Source organism: Penaeus japonicus, unplaced genomic scaffold, assembly GCF_977035675.1.
Source record: "Penaeus japonicus unplaced genomic scaffold, GWHDUDI00000001_assembly GWHDUDI00000033, whole genome shotgun sequence".
NCBI lineage: Eukaryota > Metazoa > Arthropoda > Malacostraca > Decapoda > Penaeidae > Penaeus > Penaeus japonicus.
In genome coordinates this window covers 20,243,347-20,253,346 of record NW_028234435.1, presented here as the reverse complement: position 1 = coordinate 20,253,346, position 10,000 = coordinate 20,243,347, and the positions used below count along the sequence as shown (strand labels likewise).

At 48.9% G+C, this 10,000-nt stretch overlaps 1 pseudogene; it reads left to right on the top strand.

Moving 5' to 3' along the window:
* Positions 1 to 941: 941 nt before the first annotated feature.
* LOC147467826 (uncharacterized) overlaps positions 942 to 10,000 on the top strand; it is a 47,706-nt pseudogene continuing 38,647 nt past the window's right edge.

The following is a 10,000-nucleotide window of genomic DNA, read 5'->3' as shown; positions in this document are numbered from 1 at the left end:
CTTCTCCTGCCCTTCCTGGTCTTTACATTACCTGCTACTGCTTCCTCTTCTTGTTCTCGTCTCCTCTCTTCTTCTCCTCCTTCTTCTTACCTGCATATCTGTTGACTTTTCCCTGATTACCTGCTAATTTCTTTCCCTGTTCCCTGCTGACTCTTCATGTCTGCTTACCTGCCTATTTCTCCTCTGCTTACCCTCACTTTCTTTCTCTTTCTCCTACCGATCTCTTTAGCAACTTACCTGCTTACTTATTTCCCTCTCTGCTTGATATATTCCGCTGACTTACTTTTACTACTTATCCTCTTGTCTGTTCACTTACTTACTTACGATTTCCCTGCTGAACCTACTTACTTTCCCTCCCCATTTACCAACCCGCTCACCTACAGTATCCTTCTACTTACCTGTTACACGCCTTTCCAACAAGCAATTAGATAAAAACAACAACATAAATAACAACGATACCAACAACAAGAATAACAAAACACACAAAAAGCTCTCGACAAACATAGTTACCAGAACTCATCGGCGAGAAACAAAAGAACCCGCAAATTGCAACCGCTTAATCGCCACCAACGCCAAGCCATCGACAGGTTCTGGCAACAATGCAGTTGTGACAGAATAATAACAAAGGTCGCGGCGCCTCTATCATCTCCGGTGACAATAACTCTTTCGGCTGTTGGTTGAAAAATGGGGGAATGGGAGGGAGGGAGGGAAGGGAAGGGAAGGTGGGTGGAAGGAGGGAAGGGAGGGAGGGAGGGAGGAGGAGAGGGTGAGAGGGTGAGAGGGAAGGAGGGAGGGAAGGGAAGGAGGGAGGAGGAGAGAGGGAGGGAGGAAGGGAGGAAGGAAGAGGGAGGAGAGAGGAGGAGGAGGGAAAGGGGAGAGAGGGAAGGAGGAGGGAAGGCGGGAGGGAGGAGGCGGAGAGAGGGAGGAGAGGAGGGAGGGGAGGGAAGGGGAGGAGAGGGAGGGGGGAAGGAGGGAGGGGGAGGAAGGAGGAGGGGAGAGGAAGGAGGGAGGGAGGGAGGGAGGGAAGGTGTGAAAGAGGGAGGGAAGGGGAGGAAAGGAAGAGAGGGAGAGTGGGAGGGAGGGAAGGGAGGGAGGGAAGGAAAGAAAGAGATGAGAGGTAGGAAGATAGAGTAAGGGAATGAGAAATAGATATATAGATAGATAGGCAGACAGACAGACAGGCAGATAGACATATACATATAATTTGTATATTATCTTATTCTATTTCCATTCTTGTTTCTACTTACCATAAATGTTGTTTTTCTCTTTTCATCTTTATTCTTACCTGCGCCTCTCTCCTCTTCTTTTTTTCCTTTTCTTCTTTTACTTTATCTTTTCCTTCATATCGATCATAATGATCACTATTATCTCCTTATTCTTTATTTATCCTCTTCCTCGTTCACATTCCTCCTCCTTCTTCTCCTTCATCTTCCTCCTTCTCCCCTCTTCCTCCTTATTCTTTTTCTTCCATCTCCCGTTCATCCTTTTCCCCTTCTCTCTTTTCCATCTTCACAACCATCATTTTCTTCTTCATCTTCCTCATTATCGTCATCATCATCGTCTCACTATCTCACTATCTTCGTAATTTCTTCTAATCCTTCTTCTCCCCCTTCGTTCTCTTCTTCCTCCTTCCTCAATTCCCCGCAATATCTAAATCACAAAAATTAACAATCATTAATTGATATTAATATAATCAAATTGAAACAGACGGCTAATTTCCACCTAATTCGTCTCCGTTTTTTCTCCCCTCTCTTGCAATATGCATAGCAAGGAGAATTGCAAATGATATACCGATTGCCGTTGCTATTTGTTGCAAGCGGGGCGGGCAGACTTAGCAAGCAGCGAAGGTACAAGATGGATGGATGGCAGGAAGGGGGGGAGGGGTGTGGGGGTGGGGGGTGAGGGAGGGGTAAGTTTAAGTGGGGGGATGGAAGGAGTGGGATAGGGATGGGGGGTAGGATAGGGGGTGGGGGGGGAGTAAAGCGTTAGAAGGAAGGGGGGGGTGTGGAGGGGGAACAGTGGAGGGGGGGGGGGGGGTGAAGGGAATGAGGAGTGTGGAGGGGGAAGAGTGGAGGGAGGGGGGGGAGTGGTTGAAGGGAATGAGGATTGTGGAGGGGGTATGGAGGGAGGGAAGAAAGGGAGTGGGAGCTGTAAGGGAGAGAGGGAGTGAGAGGGAGAAGGGAGATAGGGAGGTAAAGAGGAAGGGAGGGGTGGGAGAGAGGGTGGAGGGGAGAATGAGAGGGGGATGGGGTAGGTGAGGAAGGGAGGTGAGGGGGAAGAAGGGAATAAGAGAGACAAGGAGGGAGAGGGAGAGGGAGAGGGAAGGGACGGAGTTACGAAGGGAGATATAGGGGGCGGGGTAGAAGGCGAAGAAACGAGAAAAGGAGAGAGGAAGGAGAGGGAGAGGTGTTTATAAAGATAAAAAGGATAAAAAGAAGGAGGAAGAGTAGAAGAATGGAGAGATGGAGGAAGAGAAGAGGGGAGAGGAAGATAATAAGAGGAACAGGACGAGGAAGAAGGAGAGAAGGAGCGGGAGGAGATGGAGGAGGAGGAAAAGATGAAGAAGAAGTATAGGAAAGGAGAGAAAGAGGAAATGAAGGAGGGGAGTTAGGACTGAATGTTGGAGAAGGAGGAGGAGGTGGAGGACGAAGAGGAGGGGAAAGAAGATGACCAAAGAAAACGGAGGAGGAAGAGAGAAAAAAAGGAGGAGAAAATGAGGAAACGGAGGAAGGAGGAAGAAGTAGAAGATTTAGAGAAGAAGAAAGGAGAGAAGAGGAAAGAAGGAGAGAAGAAAAGCGAGAGAAAGATGGGTGAGAAAGAGAGAAGGGAAGACGAGGATAAAGGAGACAACAGAAGACAAGAGAAGATAATCTGAGAAGAAAAGGACAGAAGAGATAGGAGAGGAAGGATGAGAGAGAAGAGAGAAGAGAAGGAGATGGGAAAGAAGGAGGAGAGAAGAGAAAAAAGGGAAGAGAAGACAAGAGAGAGGAGAGGGGAGAGATAAGAAGCGAAGAGAAAAGAAGAGAATAAAAGAGAAAAAAGAGGAAGGAGGAGAGAGAAGAGAAGAGAAGAGAAGAGAAAAGAGAGAGCAGAGAGAAAGGAAAGGGGAGAGAAATGAAAGAGGAGAGAAAGAAGAGAGAAGGGAAAAGAAGAGAAGAGAAAGGAAAAAGGAGAGAGGAGAGAAAGGAGAGAAGAGAAAGAAGAGAACGAGAATAGAAAGGAGAAAGAAGAGAACGTGAATAGAAAGGAGAGAAGAGAGAAGAAGAGATAAGAAGTAGAGAAAAGACCGATGACGAGACGGGGAACGAACGATGGCCGATAGCTCCAGGGAATGAGGAACGTGATAGGGGGTCAGGTTGGGGGGGGAGGGCAGGGGGGAGGGGGGAGTAATAGGGGAAGGGGTATGTTTGGGGGAGAAGGGGAGGGAGGGGGGGGAGGGAGACTCGGGGCAACTTACCAACACATCCTGGACTCCATCCTAACCACGCCCAGTCTTCCCATCCCCGCCCACACCCCGCTCTATCCAGTCCTTCCTCCGCCCACACCGCCGGACTCCGCATCTCCTCCACCCACACAGGGAGATAAACAGAGCGAGGGAACAGGGTGAGGGAGGGAGGGAGATAGAGTGGGGGAGGGGAGAAGGAGGGGGGAAACAGGATGAGGGAGGGAGGGAATAGGGTGAGGAAGGAAGTGAAGGAGAGTAGGGCGAAGGGGGAGGGAGAGTAGGGCGAAGGGGGACGGAGGGAGGGAGGGTGGGAGGGAGGGTGGGAGGGAGGGAGGGAGGGAGGGTGGAAGGGGGGAAGGGAGGGGGGAAACAGGATAACGGAGGGAGAGAACAGTGTGAGGGAGGGGGGAAGTAGGGTGAAGAAGGGATTGAGAGACAAACTGACAGAGTGAGAGAGAGAGACAGAAATAGACAGACAAAGAGTGAGATAGTAAGAGATGAATAGACAGATATATGGATAGATAGATAGATAGATAAAGAGATAGAAAGAGAGAGAAAGGAATAGGAAGACCTAGATAGAGGACGAAAGAAAAAGAAAAGAAAAAAAAAGAAAAACGATAAACTATTACATCAAAATAAAATTACAATGGAGTTGAAATTAAGCAAATGACTATGCCACTGAATGTTGCAATCCCAAAGCGACCACGTGTATCATGATAGTACGAAATACAGAATTATCTAAGTGTAGCAGAAATTCTAATCTACTTTCTAAACTAGAAGGTTTTTCTTTTTATTTCTTTTTTTATTATTTTTTTATCATCCAGTGACTCTAGACATTTTACATAAGTATCGAAAACGTCATAGGCGATTTCCTTGGGTTACTTATGATTGCAGAAATTCGCAATGATTCAAGCGTGCAATTGCAAACGGACTTGGAGGATGTAAGAATTAAAAAAAGAGAGAGACGGAGAAGAAAAGAAGAGAGGAGTGGGAGAGAGGAGAGAGAGAGAGAGAGAGAGAGAGAGAGAGAGAGAGAGAGAGAGAGAGAGAGAGAGAGAGAGAGAGAGAGAGAGAGAGAGAGAGAGAGAGAGAGAGAGAGAGAGAGGGAGAGAGCGAGAGAGAGAAGAAGAAGAAGAAAAAGATGAAGAAAGGGAGAAAGAAAAGAGAGAAAGGGAATAGTATAACACGGCTATTCCTTCGTCTACTATATACTATTATCGCCATATCCTCCTTTACATTTATTACTTCTATCCTTATCTTTATCTCTCCCATCTACCACTCTTCCATCTACTGCAATCATTACCACCTCATCTACTGCCAACCCCAGGAAATGAAACGAAATAAAAGGGCACTCCCTCACCTGAAGAGACACGAAGCCGCCAACATACAACCCTTTCCGAAGAGACCTTGAGTGACTCCAAAATAAAGACTTTATCACCTCATTTCCCTATTAAAAATATACTCCGGACAGCCGCAAGTACTACGCGTTAATTGTTTCTTATTGCACGATAATGATTATTAAGCTCTTAAGCGTTCTTGCAACACGGCAATTACCACCACGTAACCCAGCCCTCTTGCAATGAGTTGTACATCATTAAAATTATCTGCAGCATCGCATATCTAACTTGGTCTCGTCTCGTGCATTTTCCAGTCACACCTTCCCTTAATGGCCTCGGTCTACTGGTCTCTGTTACGTAACGTTCCTTTTGCTTCTATCTATCTCTTCGTTTTAGTTTTTTTAGGGGTCTTTTTTTATTAAGGGTCTTTTTTTTGTACGCTTGTTTGTTATTTATTGCTACTAGGCTAGTCTAGGCCTGCTATTATTCTCCGTTATGCCTATTCTTTCGTCTGTTGTTTGTTATTGTCTTTTATTTCGTCGTTTACATTTTTTTTTCTACTATTAGTATCTGTCTTCTGTTATCATGATTTCCTCATCTACTATCTACGGCTATCTACTATTCGTGAAATTAGGTTAGATAAAGGTAGGTATTCGTAGGTATTACTCTCTCTCTCTCTTCCTCCTTGTCGAGATCTGCCTCCCTCTATGTCGATATTCTCACTCCCTCTATGTCGATCTCTCTCTCCCTCTACGGTCGATCTCTCGAACTCTCCCTTCCTCTACGTCGATCACCTCCGCTAATCTCTCCCTCTCTCTCCGTCGATCTCTCGCCCTCACTCTACGTCGATCTCTCGCTCCCTCTTTGTCGATCTCTCACTCTCCCTACGTCGATCTCTCCCTTTCCCTACGTCGATCTCTCCCTCCCTCTCCGTCGATCTCTCCCTCTCCCTACGTCGATCTCTCCCTCCCTCTCCGTCGATCGTCTCCGCTGATCTCTCCCTCCCTCTATGGTCGATCGCCTCGCGTCGATCTGCCCTGATTTTTTTTATTTTTCAATCTCTCTCTCTCCAACTTTTTTATTTTTTTTTCTCACCCGTCGAGGTATCTTCTGCGATTCCATCCATACTTGTAGTCTTTTCACCCACACCGGGACCCACCCGACGCCGATCTTGCGAACCGGTTTTGTTCCCGATTCGCATTTTTTCTTTCCCCCCTCCCCCCTTCCCCCCTCCCCCTCCCCCTCCCCCCTCCCTTTCAGCATCCTGGGTTGATTCTTTGTATTATCACGTGTACTCGATCTCAAGAAGCTCGTTTTGCTCTCTTCGCTGACTCTCTTTATTTTTTTCTTCTTTTTCTTTTTTTTCTTTCTTTAGGGAGAGGGGGTATGTTTTATTTAAGGGGGGGAGGGAGGGAGGGAGGGACGGACGAAAGGAGGGAGGGAGGGAGGGAGGGAGGGAGGGAAGGACGGAGGGCGATTTGATTTGTTGATTTTACGTGGAGTCGGGTCCGTTTTCTTTTTTTCTTTTTTCTTTTTTTCTTTTTTTTATTGGAGGGGGAGGGGGTCGTATATACTTTTTTGTGAGGTCTCTGTATTATGTCATAGATATCAGGGGTCTTGATTTTAATTTTCTGTGTTTCGTAAGATGCCCTTTTTCTTCTCCCGGTCTCCCTTTCCTCTTCTCCTTCTCTCCTCCTCCTCCTCCTCCTCTTCCTCCTCCCTCATTCACACCACCTCACCACACAACCACACCCTTAACTGCCCTCCTTCTTCAAACCTCATCCCCCCTCCCCCCTTCGCCCTTCCACCCCTCCGTCCTCCCCTCCACCTACCCGTTCCACTCTGGGTCCTCTCTCCACCCGCCCTTCCATCCATTCCACTTCTCCCCTTCCTCCTCCTCCTCCTCCTTGCCCTCCATCCCCGCCCCCCTCTCGCTTCCACCCACTCCACCCTCTACTCCTCCTCCTTCTCTCCCTCCTCCTCCTTCTCCCCCTCCCTCCACCCCTCCTCCTCCTCCTACCCCCCCCTCCCTCAAACCCCTCCTTCCACCTCCGCCCCCCTCCTTCTCCCCCTCCCTCCACCCCTCCTCCTTCTCCTACCCCCCCTCCCTCCATCCCTCCTCCTCCTTCCACCCCTTCCTCCACCCCTCCTCCTCCTCCTTCCCCCCCCTCCCTCCACCCCTCCTTCCACCTCCGCCCCCCTCCTCTAACCCCTCCGACGCCCCTCCCACCCCTCCGACGCCCCTCCCACCCCTCCGACGCCCCTCCCTCCCCCATCCAGCCCGGCAGCGTCTTAAATGCTTTCCTTGCAATGATCCAGTTTCTTATACGTTTCTTACTGACGGACTCCTGGTGTGTTGCGTGACGGGGAGGGTGAGAGTGAGACGTGGGTGTGACGAAGGAGGGAGGGAAGGAAGGAAGGAGGGAGGGAAGGAGGGAAGGAGGGAAGGAAGGGGGGAGGAGGGAGAGAGGGTGAGAGACAGAGAAAGAGAGAGAAAGGGGGATAGATAGATAGAGAGGTGTGACTGAGGAGGGATGGAGGAGGGAAGGAGGGAAGGAAGGAAGGAGGGAGGAGAGAGAGAGAGAGAGAGAGGGGGCGGGGAGAAGAGGGATAGGGAGAATGAAAGGAGGAAGAGGGAGAGAGAGAGAAGGGCGGAGAGAGAGAGAGAGAGAGAGAGAGAGAGAGAGAGAGAGAGAGAGAGAGAGAGAGAGAGAGAGAGCAAGAGAGAGAGAGAGAGAGAGAGAGAGAGAGAGAGAGAGAGAGCAAGAGAGCGAGAGAATGAGAGAGAGAGAGAGGAGTGTGTTTCTGACCTCATGGATCAGAAAGGTCACATCTTCATGACTTTACGCTTCTGGCCCCTTGCCACGCTTGCCCACGCGCCCGCGCGCCCGCACACGCCCATGCTCTAGCTCCTCCACTTCAAAGGGACCAATTAGCCCCTCCTCTTCCCTTCCCCTTAGCCTTCCCCCCTCCCCCCTCTTCACATCACCTGTTCACTCCAACATCTTTCTGTCTGTCTGTCCTGTCTGTCTATTCCTCTCTCTCTCTCTCTCTCTCTCTGTTTTTCTCTCTCTGTTTCTCTCTCTCTCTCTCTCTCTCTCTCTCTCTCTCTCTCTCTCTCTCTCTCTCTCTCTGTTTTTCTCTCTCTCTCCACCTCCATGACGCTCTCTCTCTCTCTCTCAGTCATCTGTCTGTTTTTCTCTCTCACTTTTCTCTCTCTCTCATCTCTCTCAATCTCTGCTGTCCTCTCTCTCTCTCTCTCTCTCTCTGTCATCTCTCTCTCTCTCGTCTCTTCCTCCCCGTCCTTTTTTTCTCTTCCTCCTCTTTCTCTCTCTCTCTCTCTCACAGAATCCTCTAATCCCTCTCTGTCTCTACTCCTTCTTTCTCTTCGCCTCTCCAATCTCTCTCTCTCTCTCTTTCTCTCTCTCTCTCTCTCAATCTCTCTGTCTCTCTCTTTTCTATTTATCTGTCTCTCTTTTTTACATTCGTCAAATGCATTTACATTTTAATTCACACTGTATGAACTCAAAAAAACCTATTTCCCTCCATTTTAATCTTCCTCTTTATTTTCCTATTCCTTGTATTTGTCATTTCCTTTGGTTCTTCCTTCCTCCTTCCTCCTCGCCCTCTCCCCTTTCTTCTTCCTGTTTCCTCTCTTCTTCTCCTTCTTAATAGTTTTCCCCCTTATTCTATCTCTTCTCTCCTTCTTTTTTTCTTCCGTTTTCTTTGGATCTTTTCTTTGTTCATTTCTCATTCATTTAGTTTTTTTTCCATTCCTTTCTTTTCCTTTCTACCTTTCTTTCATTTTTTATCATTCAATTCCCTCTATCCCTTTCCTCTTTTTCCTTTTCTTTCTTTTTCCTATCCTTCTATCTATCCTTCTTCTCTTCGTCCCTCCCCTTCTCCTCCTCCTCCTATTCTTTATTTTATCTCCATCCTTCTCCTCTTCTTCCCTCTCTTTCTTCTCCTCCTCTCCTTTTCTTTACCTCTATCCTTCTTCTCTTCGTCCCCCCCTTCTCCTCCTTCCTCTACTCCTTTTCATTCCTTCTCTCCTTCCCTTTTTCCTCCAGTCCTTTCCCTCCACTTTTTACTTTTTTCGTTCTGTTTTTCTTCGTTACTTGATGTCTTTCTGTCTGCCTGTCTATCTGTCTGTTTATCTCTCTCTAACTCCGTCTCTGTATCTCTGTCTATTTATATGTCTGTCTTTCTGTCTTTTTCCTTGTCTGTCAGTCTCTGTCTTTCTCTCTCTCGAACCCCCTCCATCCCGCCCCCCCTACCTCCCCCCCCTCTCTCTCTCTCTCTCTCTCTCTCTCTCTCTCTCTCTCTCTCTCTCTCTCTCTCTCTCTCTCTCTCTCTCTCTCTCTCTCTCTCTCTCTCTCTCTCTCTCCCTTTTTTTTCCCTTCGACTTCCCTTCCCTTTCTCTCAGCTGGAGACCAGACGCGAAAGATCTGTAGCAAGTGAAGCAAAGGTCAGTTTTGTCCAACTTTTCCTTTACAACCTCAAACCATGTGTGTAAACTGGAGCAGTGGGAGGGAGGTGCTGTGTGAGCGAAGGAGGAGGAAGGGGAAGGGCAAGGAGGGGCAGGGAGGTGGGGCAGGGAGGGTTGGGGTAGGGATGGTGGGGGTAGGGATGAAGGGGCAGGGAGGTGGGGCAGGGATGGTGGGGGTAGGGATGAAGGGGCAGGGATGGTGGGATAGGTAAAAGGGTAGGATGGAGGGGTAAAGATGGAGGAAGAGGGGAAAGGTAGATGGGATGAAGAAGGGAGATAGATGGAAGGGTGGAATGGGGGGGGGGGGTAGAGATGGAAGGGGAAGGGAAACGGTAAAGGGGTAAAGGAGAAGGGGGATGAAGGAAGTGGAATGAAGAGTAGGGCGGAGGGATGGAAGTGGGGGGGGGGTAGGGTAGAGATGAAGGGAGGGGAAGGGAGGGATGAACGAGGGCGTAGCGTGCATAAGGGTGGGGGGAGGGCGCGGAAGGAGGGGGTTATAGGAAGAAAGAAATGGAAAAGGTGGAAGGGGAGAGGATGTACGTATGGAGGGAATGAGGAGGGGAAGATGGGAGAAGAAGAGGAAAAGAGGAGGGGGAGATATGGGGAAGAGGAGGGGAAGAGGAGGGGAAGAGGAGGGGAAGATAAGGGAAGGAGAGGATTAAAGATGAAGATGGTGGAAAGGGATGGAGGGGGAGCTGATTGGAGGGAATTGAGGCGGGTGGAGGGGGG